Genomic DNA, 12500 nt, shown 5'->3' with positions numbered 1-12500 from the left:
GGGAGGGATCTGCTCCGACGACAGCCAGAGGAGAGATCACTGGAGATCCAGTAGAGAGGAGGGATCTGCTCCAACGACAGCCAGAGGAGAGATCACTGGAGATCCAGTGGAGAGGGAGGAATCTGCTCCAACGACAGGAGAGGAGAGATCACTCGAGATCCAGTAGAGAGGAGGGATCTGCTCCAACGACAGGAGAGGAGAGATCACTGCGAGATCCAGTAGAGAGGAGGGATCTGCTCCGACGACAGGAGAGGAGAGATCACTCGAGATCCAGTGGAGAGGGAGGAATCTGCTCCAACGACAGGAGAGGAGAGATCACTGGAGATCCAGTAGAGAGGGAGGAATCTGCTCCAACGACAGCCAGAGGAGAGATCACTGGAGATCCAGTAGAGAGGGAGAGGAATCTGCTCCAACGACAGGAGAGGATGTGTAGTTTCAAAATGCCTCTTGTGTAGTGTTCCTTCTCACTGAATAGCAGGATTTGGCAGCGCGCGTTTGCCATTGAATGATGAAATACTTGTGATTAAGAACAGTGTTGTGAGAACAGAGGGCCTTGCTTGAGTGCTGAAAGACCCCGGTGGTGTCTTGTCTGTTATCCAAACCATGGATACTGGATCACTAACATGATTTGGACTGAAAACCTTGACTTGGTTTGAAACCTGTCACCTATTGCAAACACTGTTAACGAGTCAGGCTCCATTTGAGAATATATCTGGCTCAGTATCTCACTTGAGTGTGATCATTTTAGGATTAGTGCACATTCATATTCTAGTCAATTCAGCTAAGCATGCAGTACAATAGAATATAACATCTAGAATATAATAATCTACCAACACAGTGTTAGTTACTAGATTCATGGCCCAAAAGCACTTCATTAAAAAGAGCTCTCTCTGAAAGTGGATATTCCACAGTATTCATGCGCTGAGCTCATCTGCCGCTGCAGAGCCCCATCAGAGAGCCGAGTGTTGTAATGTGGAGCATGTGTGTGCTTGTGCCCCCAACATGTTAATTCCAGGGAATAAATGAATACATTTTGCCAGGTGTGTAGAAAAATAATTATGCAAACCCAGTGTGACGTCTCGCTGACCCGTGGGCCCGCCGTGTGCTGTGGTGGCGACTGAGCGCTATCAGTCTGCCTGTCAGTCAGTCAGTCAGCGGCGGGCGGCGCGGCAGGCGGCGCCACGTCCAGGAGCCGGTGCTGGTGAGGGGGGGGGGGGGTCCTCTCCCCGCCCGCCCCCTGGAAGAGCTGAGAGCAGGGGGGTCGCGGGGTTGACAGGCCAGTGATGGGCTGTCTTCACTCACTGCTGGGGAGGCTCGGCAGGGGGGGGGGTGGGGGGGTGGGGGTACAGGCAGGCCGGCCGGCCCTCCTGCTGGACGCACTCGTTTACTCCGCTCGCCTGTTCACCCGCTCTGCCTACCTGTCCACCCGCTCTGTCCATCTCTCCCTCCCTCCCAGCTCCCTGCCTCGCTCCCTCCCTCCCCCCCAGATGCACTGGCAGGCCGGCCTGGCTGTCCACACACACGTGTTTTGGATGGCTTTGGACGTAGAAAATGTGTGCGTGTGTGTGTGTGTGTGTGTGTGTGTGTGTGTGTGTGTGTGTGTGTGTGTGTGTGTGTCTATGTGTGTGTGTGTGTGTGAAACATCCACTGGGAGGTGGAAGAAGGCGTACATAAAAGTAGGGGACTTAAAACTGTAGTTTTTAAATGGTGTTGACACTTTAAAGGTAATTACTTCCCTGCGTACAAAGTGCATTTATACAGCTTTCTCTTTTTTCAGCGTAGGTTGCCAGTGCGAAACGGTGAAGGGAAAGTAATGAGTGGGGTGTGATGTGATGATAAGACCTGATCTCTCCTGGAGCGAGACCAGTAGGAGCGAGACCAGGCACACAGCTGTGATGTGATGATAAGACCTGATCTCTCCTGGAGCGAGACCAGGCACACAGCTGTGATGCGGCACCAGGTTCTGTTAGTGTGTGGAGGAGATCTGATCCCTGTAGGAGCGAGACCAGGCACATAGTGCAGCTGTGAGACCAGGCACATAGCTGTGATGTGATGTGATGATAAGACCTGATCCCTGTAGCAGCGAGACCAGGCACACAGCTGTGATGTGATGATAAGACCTGATCCCTGTAGCAGCGAGACCAGGCACATAGTGCAGCTGTGAGACCAGGCACATAGCTGTGATGTGATGTGATGATAAGACCTGATCTCTCCTGGAGCCAGACCAGGCACATAGCTGTGATGTGATGATAAGACCTGATCTCCAGGAGCTAGACCAGTAGGAGCGAGACCAGGCACATAGCTCTGATGTGATGATAAGACCTGATCCCTGTAGGAGCGAGACCAGGCACATAGCTCTGATGTGATGATAAGACCTGATCCCTGTAGGAGTGAGACCAGGCACATAGCTCTGATGTGATGATAAGACCTGATCCCTGTAGCAGTGAGACCAGGCACATAGCTGTGATGTGATGTGATGATAAGACCTGATCCCTGCTGGAGCCAGACCAGGCACATAGCTGTGATGTGATGATAAGACCCGATCTCTGCTGAAGTGAGACCAGGCACATAGTACAGCTGTGCCACCAGGTTCTGTTAGTGTGTGGAGGAGAGACATGGTGGTCAGTGTGTTAAGAGATGCACTGGACTGCTTCAACTCTCAAACAATTATTCAGATGTCATTCTCTCAGATTGACAGACTTCTTGTCTCTCTCTCTCACTCACTTTCTCTCACTTTCTCTCTCACTTTCACTCTCACTTTCTCTCTGTCTCTCTCACTTTCACTCTCACTTTCTCTCACTTTCTCTCTCTCTCTCTCACTTTCACTCTCTCTCTCACTTTTTCTCTATCTCCCTCTCTCTCTAGTACTAATACTAATCCATCTCTCTTTCTCTCTCTCACTTTCTGTCTCTCTCCCCCTCTCTCTCTCTCTCTCTCTCTCTCTGTGTTTCTCTGCATCTGTGTTTCACCCTCTCTTCCTCTCTCCATCACCACCTCAGAGGTGTTTCTGTCCTCCTGTATCAGGGTGCATTAGCGTGTGTGTGTGTGTGTGTGTGTGTGTGTTTGTGTGTTTCTGTCCTCCTGTATCAGGGTGCATTAGCATCTGGTGTTGGGAAGTGAGACGTCTTGTGTCAGTCAAAGGGCGCGGGTTGGGGAGATTCCCGTGGAGAGAGAGGAGTGTGTGTGTGTGTGTGTGTGTGTGTGTGTTTGTGTGTGTGTGTGTGTTGGGGAGATTCCCGTGGAGAGAGAGGAGTGTGAGATAATTGTCAGTGCTTGATAATTTACATCGCCTCTCCCTGGGTCTGCAGCCGCTGCTGTCAGCGGCAGATGCCAACGCTGGCACTGATAGCATCCGCATCCGTCGCCACGGCAGCCGTCGCCACGGTGCCTCCTCTCAGCCTCTGACATCCATTCAAAGGCACAATAAAGCCACGCGCTTGTAAATAATCCCCACTGATCGCCACGCGTCGTGTGTGTGTGTGTGCGTGTGTGTGTAAATAATCCCCACTGATCGCAGCGCGTCGTTTTCAGGGGACTTCATATGTGTGCTGCCAGGGCTTTAATTACCTCTGATTGAAACGTAGGGGGGGGGGGGGGGGGGGGGGGGGGGGGGGGGGGGGGGGGGGGGGGGGGGGGGGGAATCTCACTTTCACAGGCTGGGATGGGCAACATTACTATTAGTAGTTTTTTTTTAGTTTTTGCCCTTTCTTGTTGAACAAGACGAAACGTTGGAATGCAAATGGAACATGTTGAAGATGTCGAGGCATATTTGCCACATTGTTTTAGGTCCCTCTGGTACACTTCCTGCTCTCACACTGACTCTTAATTCATCGGAATTGCAAAGTGAGCGACTGAATCGGAAAATGAAAGCCCCTCTTCTTCTTCTTCTCCTTTTTCTTCTTTTTTTTCTTCTTCTTTTTTCTTTCCCTCCCCCCCCCCCCCCCCCCCCCTGCTTCCCTGAGTGGAGTGTGAAGTTTAAGTAGAGATGGAGCGTTTCGTAATCTGCCCACTAATGTGCTTGTAGGCAGCGCGTTTGAATTGTTTCTACCACAGAGAGGCAGGAAAACGAGGAAGCAGACAGATGCTCAGACAGATGTGCGCGGCGCTTCACATGGGTGGCTCGGTAATTACATTTCAAATGCAGATATCGAGAGGCGTTTTCAAAACACTCCGCTAAAGGCTTAGCCCGCGCGCCTTCTCTCTCCGGCTGATGCATAATATTGTGACACTTCGGGATGCAGGGAGTGATTCACTGATCATGTTATTTATTTATGTATTTCGAGCCCGAGCCGCACGGCAACAGCTGTTCCCATTTCGCCATCAGTGGCGCTACCCACTGATGCTCAATTAAATGTATTAATTTAAGTGAGTGTGGAATTGTTCTGTCAGGTCGCCGCCACGTCTCATTGGGTGATTTCACAGCCGCAGCAGTCGCTTTCGCCCGAGACGGGGGAGTTGGAGAGTTTTTTTTACCGCAGTGTGCTGCGGGCTGAAGTTTTTAAAAGACATTCTCTGGTCTACTTTGACGAGGGGAGAACATGGAGACCCAAAAAGCAGCTGGCTCTGAGTCGCCTCTGGACCAAGTCGAGACCAGATGAGGCGTGGATCTGGCCTAGACCTTATTCACTGGGAAAGGGCTAGTGTTGAACTAGGAGCACGGTCGCTAGTGTTGAACTAGGAGCACGGTCGCTAGTGTTGAACTAGGAGCACGGTCGCTAGTGTTGAACTTGGAGCACGGTCGCTAAGGCTTGGCAAGGCCTTACATTTACATGTTCATTTATTCATTTGGCACTTCTGACACTTTTATCTAAAGCGATTTACAGCTGAGGAAAAAACATCAAGCTACAGTAAGTTAGGCGAGGTGTTTAGAGTAAACACAAAGTACTAATATATTAATCCATCCAGCAAAAGTACCTTAGAGAGCAGAGAGGAGAGGGGCACAGGAAGTGTGAGACAGCTAGGAGTGTTACATTTAGTCATTTAGTCATTTGACCTTGCTGTTAGCCTTGTTGTTAGCCTTACTGTTAGCCTTGTTGTTAGCATTGTTGTTAGCCTTGACCATTTCAGAATCAGAATCAGAATCAGGTTTTATTGGCCAAGTAAGTTTGCACAAACAAGGAATTTGACTTGGTAAAGTGACTCTCAGTGTGCTTACACAAAATATACAACACAATACAATACAATACAATACAAACAAACAAACAGTGCAACAGTGCAATGGACTAAGGAGTTTAAAAAAGTATGTACAAGGCGGAATGGCTATATACAGAAGCTGTGAAATGTTGCGCAAACAGTAGTGCAAAGAAGAAGTGGAGAGTGCGAGAAGTGCAGGGATAAATATATAAATAGAAATATATATGCTACAGTGGGTTAGTTGTTCAGTATTGAGACGGCGAGGGGGAAGAAACTGTTTACACTTCAGTAGTAGGCCTTATACCCAAGGCTCGACAGAGGGACCATTTCACTGACATATGTAAGAAAAGCATGTATGCACACTGGTGACTTTTAACAATGTTAATGTTGGCCTACAAAATAAACTACAATGTTAAAAAGCATCGACGTGAATACAATGTAAGAAAACTACATCTCCCTAACACTGCTACATTTCAATGTGTATTACACGTCATGCTGCAATTGCCTACTACCTCTGGTGGCTTCTCTCCGCCGTGAGCAGGCACGTGGGCCATGACAACACAGGTTCGCCAATTGATGTGCTGTGAATTGTGGAAAATGGTGGAAAACCAAGCCACCAAGCTACAAAGCCTAACCGTCCGACGTATGCGCCATAAGAAATTGAACGTAAAATATAACACAAACAAAGCGAAATATAAAATAGGAAACAAAAATACGATGAACTGAAAAGAGATAGTCTTTAAAATCCCATTTCCGATTCCAAGTTTTGTGTCAGTCCTTGTTAATCTCTCCAACTGGTGCATTGTTTTGAATTGTATAATAGTGATGCATTTTCTTAAAGGCCTTAAAAACATAAAAAACATTTTTGTCTGTGCTCGCAACGTTCCCCCACGTGGACGCTCAAGTGCTCCAGTAAACGTAGAGCGCTGCTTATACCGACCAGTGGTTACTGACAGCGCCTCTTTGAAGGCATTGGGTGGCCAGCAGTGGTTACTGACAGCGCCTCTTTGAAGGCATTGGGTGGACACATTTAGCCTGTGGAAAGGTCAAAGCCCGACCCAGGACACGTACGGGGAAAAAAAGCCCTTTTGTTACCCATTTGATCAGAAGTCCATAGAGCAAAGGGAGCAGTTTGTGTCTCTGAGCAGACACACACACACACACACACACACACATTTTTGTTGCGTTGCCACAAATGGAACCCAACAGGCCTGGCAATGATGAACACCGATCACAAGATGTATTGACAAGCCTGTGTTGGGCGGGCGGCCGCACAAAGAGACAGGTGCCTGTCTTCAAAAGGCCTATTGACAGGCGCGTACCTCCGGCCATCGTCACGTCTCTGAGTGACAGGGCCTTATTGATGGCGCGGATGTGCTGATGCCTGGCGAAAAACACCTGGAGACAAAGAGAGAGAAAGAGAGAGGGAGGCGGAGAGAGAGAGAGAGAAAAACAACAACCTTTACCACCCTCAAGGTCCAATAATGTGTCTGACATCTGCAGAAACAGTGATTTCAGCTGCGTTATCAGCTCAGGTTTCACACGTCAACATCACCATTTTCTTCCGACGTTTGAAAGGATCAAGCCGACTAGTGAGCGTGGGGAGAGTCCTCAGCGTGAATACTGTTCCACTCAGCAGACACACACTCACACACACACACACACACACACACACACACACACATACACACACACTCAGCACACACACACTCACACACTCACACACACACACACTCACACACACACACAAACACACACACACACACACACACACACAGATGCGTCTGTTACCTTCTGTCCTGGTCTGACTCAACCGCATCCGACTGGAGAGAGAGAGAGAGAGAGAGAGAGAGAGAGGACAGGGGAAAAAACGGAGAGAGAGAGAGAGAGAGAGATGATAGCAGTCAGGAGTCTGGGTCTGTCAACTGAGAGCCGTGTCAGCCGGACCCCATCCAGAGCGACCCTGCGGCTCCGGCGTGGCCCCTGGCCCCCAGGTGCCACATCACCTGGCCGGGGTCGACAGGAACGCCCCGCCAGGCGGCCGGCACAGCAGCCTGGGCCCGGCGAGCGGAATCAATCAGCGCGCCTGTCAAAGCCTAACCTGAGCAGACAGCAGGGCCACGGAGCGGAGCAGGACACCGCGCCTCTCCCACCGGGCAGCCGCGCCACAGGACTACACACACACACACACACACACACACACACACACACACATATGCACACACACACACACACACTCACACACACACACACACACACACACACACACACACACACACACACACACACACACACACACACACACACACACACACACACACACACACACACACTCACACACACACACACACACACACACACACACACACACACACACACACACACACACACACACACATATGCACACACACACACACTCATATGCACACACACACACACACACTCACACTCATATGCACACACACACACACACACACTCATATGCACACACACACACACACACACTCATATGCACACACACACACACACTCATATGCACACACACACACTCATATGCACACACACACACACACACACACACTCATATGCACACACACACACACACACACACACACTCATATACACACCTATACACACAACACACATCCAGACATACACGCAACACACACACTCTCATATGCACACTTATACACACAACACACATTCAGACATACACACAACACACTCATATGCACACTTATACACACAACACACTCACGCGCCCACACAACTCACACACACTTGTTTTTTATTTCTCTCTGTAACACTGTGTCTCTTCTGCCCACGTTTCCTCACTCATTCTCTCTCTTTCTCTCTTACTCACTCACTCTCTCTCTTTCTCTGTAACTCACTCACTCTCTCTCTTTCTCTCTAACTCACTCACTCTCTCTCTTTCTCTCTCTCTCTCTCTCTCACTTACTCTCTCTTACTCACTCTCTCTTCTCCCTCTCACTCATCTTCCAGTCTCTCTCTCTCTCTTTGTCTCTCTTCCTCTTTCTCCCTCCTCCTCTATTGGTCTGTCTGCCTCCTCAGTATCATCCTTCATGCTTCTGTTTGTTCCTCAGCTCTTCAGTAACACAGTAACTCACTCACTCACTCATTCCGTCTGTGTGTGTGTGTGTGTGTGTGTGTGTGTGTGTGTGTGTGTGTTTATTTCCCTCTGCTGCCCCTCAGCCCCTCTGCTGCCCTGCTGGTGGTGTGCTGGTGTATCCAGCGTGTGTACTGTGTGTGTATTCAGTGTGTGTACTGTGTGTGTATCCAGTGTGTGTGCTGTGTGTGTATCCAGTGTGTGTACTGTGTGTGTACTGTGTGTGTATCCAGTGTGTGTACTGTGTGTGTACTGTGTGTGTACTGTGTGTGTATCCAGTGTGTGTACTGTGTGTGTATCCAGTGTGTGTACTGTGTGTGTACTGTGTGTGTATCCAGTGTGTGTGCTGTGTGTGTATCCAGTGTGTGTACTGTGTGTGTACTGTGTGTGTGCTGTGTGTGTACTGTGTGTGTATCCAGTGTGTGTACTGTGTGTGTACTGTGTGTGTACTGTGTGTGTATCCAGTGTGTGTGCTGTGTGTGTATCCAGTGTGTGTACTGTGTGTGTATCCAGTGTGTGTACTGTGTGTGTATCCAGTGTGTGTACTGTGTGTGTATCCAGTGTGTGTCCTGTGTGTGTATCCAGTGTGTGTACTGTGTGTGTACTGTGTGTGTATCCAGTGTGTGTACTGTGTGTGTACTGTGTGTGTATCCAGTGTGTGTACTGTGTGTGTATCCAGTGTGTGTACTGTGTGTGTATCCAGTGTGTGTACTGTGTGTGTATCCAGCGTGTGTCCTGTGTGTGTACTGTGTGTGTACTGTGTGTGTATCCAGTGTGTGTACTGTGTGTGTATCCAGTGTGTGTACTGTGTGTGTATCCAGCGTGTGTCCTGTGTGTGTACTGTGTGTGTATCCAGTGTGTGTACTGTGTGTGTACTGTGGAGATAATGTAAAAAGACAATAGCTCTCAGCAAGTGTCCAACCCCCGGCTGCAGAGCCAACCCGACACAAAGCCACAGACGCAGAAATGGAGTCAAAAGGTTTCGGAGCATCTTTGAACCCAGGGTGGACGAAAGGACACTGCAAATATTACCCCCTCTGTCGGATGGATTTATTTCTAAAGAACAGTCTCTATTTCAAATTATTTCTGTTTGATTTTTGCCTGTGTGTGTGTTTGTGTGTTTGTGTGTGTGCATGCGCACACAGGCATGCTTTCTTTTTCTTTTTTCTTTTTTTCTTTTTCTGGAGCCATGGTCCCGCCGTGACCTTCCCCGATCCGCGTTCGCCGTCACACACTGACACATCCCGCCTAAGTCTGCTCCTCGCCTCTCCTCTCCTCTCCTCCTCTCCTCTCCTCTCCTCGCATCACCTCAGGAAACTTGTGGCTAATTTCATTATTTTGGGGGAGAGAATGCAAATGAGTTGGGACAGCTGGCGCGGCCCTGGTGGCGGGGCGTGATGGAGGGCCCCGAGGCCTCGCTCGTCAGCCCCCCCCCCCCGCCCCACGCCCCCCCCCCTCCCAGACAGCCGCCGCCGGGGAGGAGGCGGGGGGGCTGCTCTGACAGCGGGACCAGATGGTCCGAGAGGTAAATCGCGGCTCATTCGGTTAGCGAGACGGCATCGGTCACCTGGGCAACGGGTTACGCCTGGGCGGGCCCGCCGTCTTTTCCGTTACGGAGATTTTTTTCTGTTTCTTTTTTCTTCTTTCATGTTTTTTTTTGTCCTCCTCCTCCTCCTCCTCCTCCTCCTCCTCCTCTCGGCTCGTGGGCCGGCGGGTGGAGGTGGCCTCACCTGCCTGAGGTGCGGGGGGGGGGCGGGGGGGGGGGGGGGACGGGAGGAGGCATCAGCGGCCCCGTCCATCATGCTCACCTGCGCTGGCTGCTGCCTTCTGCTCCGCCGCGCGCCTCCATTTGTTGGGATGGCGGAAGAGCTGTTCTGGCAGCGCCATTGGTCAGGGCTTGTCGTTAGCCGTGTGTGGTCAGTGCTGTCGCCCCCCGTGCCAAGTCCACACACCCCTGGTGCCCGGCCTAAGGAGACAGTTGTGATACGGAGGACAAATGGGCTCCGGGCTAATGGTGTGAGCCGCAGATCTTTTGGCCGAGGCCATCCTCTCGTGGTCGGAGTGGTTTATGTCCGTGCTGACACTAATGAAGGCATGACCAAAAATAAATAAATAAATACACAACATGAGACAACATGAGACAACATGTACACAATGGATCTCTTGCTTGGGTGACAACATGTACACAACGTATCTCTTGCGTGGGAGACAACATGTACACAACGTATCTCTTGCGTGGGAGACAACATGTACACAATGTATCTCTTGCGTGGGAGACAACATGTACACAATGTATCTCTTGCGTGGGAGACAACATGTACACAATATATCTCTTACATGGTAAGTATATGCTCACTGCAGGAGAGTGGAATGGAGTGGAACAGATAACATCTCTATAATCAATCACAAATACATAAATAAATAAACATAAACGCTGTGGTTTATGTTTATGTTTAGTACACAGCAAATCACCACTGACATGTCTTGTGTTTTCGTGTTTTTAGCTTTAATGACGGCAACAACATTCAAAGTCAAATGTTGATGAGGATGCGTCTGACTGATGTGTTTTTCCCTGCTGATGTGGTGCTTTTAACTTCTAAGACTGCAGAACTCAAACACAGTTTAGTTTTGTCTACATACTCCCAAACCCTCTTTATGTGTGTTTTATTTTCATGGGGAAAGTGATTGTATGTTATTGTAATAAGAGTTGTAATTAGATCATTCCCCCATGGGTAATCCACACTTCATAAATAACACACTATATATTTAATCTATATACATTCAAAAATACATTAGACTGTATAGACCCGGTGTGTGTGTGTGAGTGTGTGTGTGTGTGTGTGTGTGTGTGTGTGTGTGTGTGTGTGTGTGTGTGTGTGTGTGTGTGAAGGCACTGCGGGAGCGTGCTGCTGTGTGTGCGATTATGACATTGGCTGAGAGTGTGAGTGCCCCAGGCGGCAGTCTTGTGGGATTATCCTGGTATGGTATAGATACCCCTACAGTGTTGACTGCACATGCAGCTAATCCATTTCTGTAAGTCCCCGGTGAAACCACACGCAGGGCCCATAATCCCCCCCGTGCGCCGGCACCACCGCGCACATCACACTCCAGCCAGGACCCAATTTTACACCGGGGCTTTCGATTCCAATCACTCACTCGCTCTGTGTCTCAAATCTCCAGGAATGCCCCACTGACGACGACGACGACGTCACCGCCTCAGCTCCACGCCGCTCTGCGTTAGCCACATCGCCACATCGCAGAGGAAATGAGGAGTTGTGATACATATTGATGAGAATGAGAATACGGGACCGTTAGGGTCAATACGATACGCAATAATGTGCCATCACAAAGGGGGACAGGTAGGTAAGGTATTCTACACAGTCATTCAGAGTAATATGTGATATTTAGAGTAATATGTGATATTAACATCAGTATCCAAGTGTCTCACTGGGTCTCATGTTATAGTATGTGATATTCAGATCAGTATCCAGGTGTCTGACTGGGTCTCATGTTATATGTGGTATTCAGAGGAATATGTGATATTCACATCAGTGTCCAGGTGTCTCACTGGGTCTCATGTTATATGTGATATTCAGATCAGTATCCATGTGTCTGACTGGGTCTCATGTTATATGTGGTATTCAGAGGAATATGTGATATTCACATCAGTGTCCAGGTGTCTCACTGGGTCTCATGTTATATGTGGTATTCAGAGTAATATGTGATCTTCACATCAGTGTCCAGGTGTCTGAGACATCACCATCTCAGTACCATGGGACTCTGCATTACTCACTCATCACATTCAATCACATTCACAATCACAGCCATAACAGTGATAGCATGCAACACTTTAAGGTCAGTACATTATAACGTGACCATGTGAATTAATAAAGTGAACAGGAAAGTGTGAGGAGTTTCACAGTCGTGCATCAGTGTCAGACGCATATTAGAGCAGAGAGAACAGCCAAGAGCAGAACAGCCAAGAGAAAAACAAGAGAAACGTTAGTCCTGTGTCCTGTCCGAGAGAACAGTATTCTCAATCTCTTAAACCGCAGGGTGTTCAGGTGGCACTCTTTTAATGGCTATTTTACCAAGGCAAGGATATACTATCCTGTCTGTATGCATAGAAATGATACCATGCCACCGTGTGTAATTACCATGGAAAAGCTGTGGTGTTTGCACAGGACTGGCCTGTACGGAGTGAAAGAACTATAATATTTGTGTTGTGGTCGGTGGGAGA

This window comes from Clupea harengus, chromosome 14 (genome assembly GCF_900700415.2).
Source record: "Clupea harengus chromosome 14, Ch_v2.0.2, whole genome shotgun sequence".
NCBI classification, from domain to species: Eukaryota; Metazoa; Chordata; class Actinopteri; order Clupeiformes; family Clupeidae; genus Clupea; species Clupea harengus.
The sequence above is the reverse complement of the archived record's forward strand: the minus strand, read 5'-3'. Positions refer to the sequence as shown.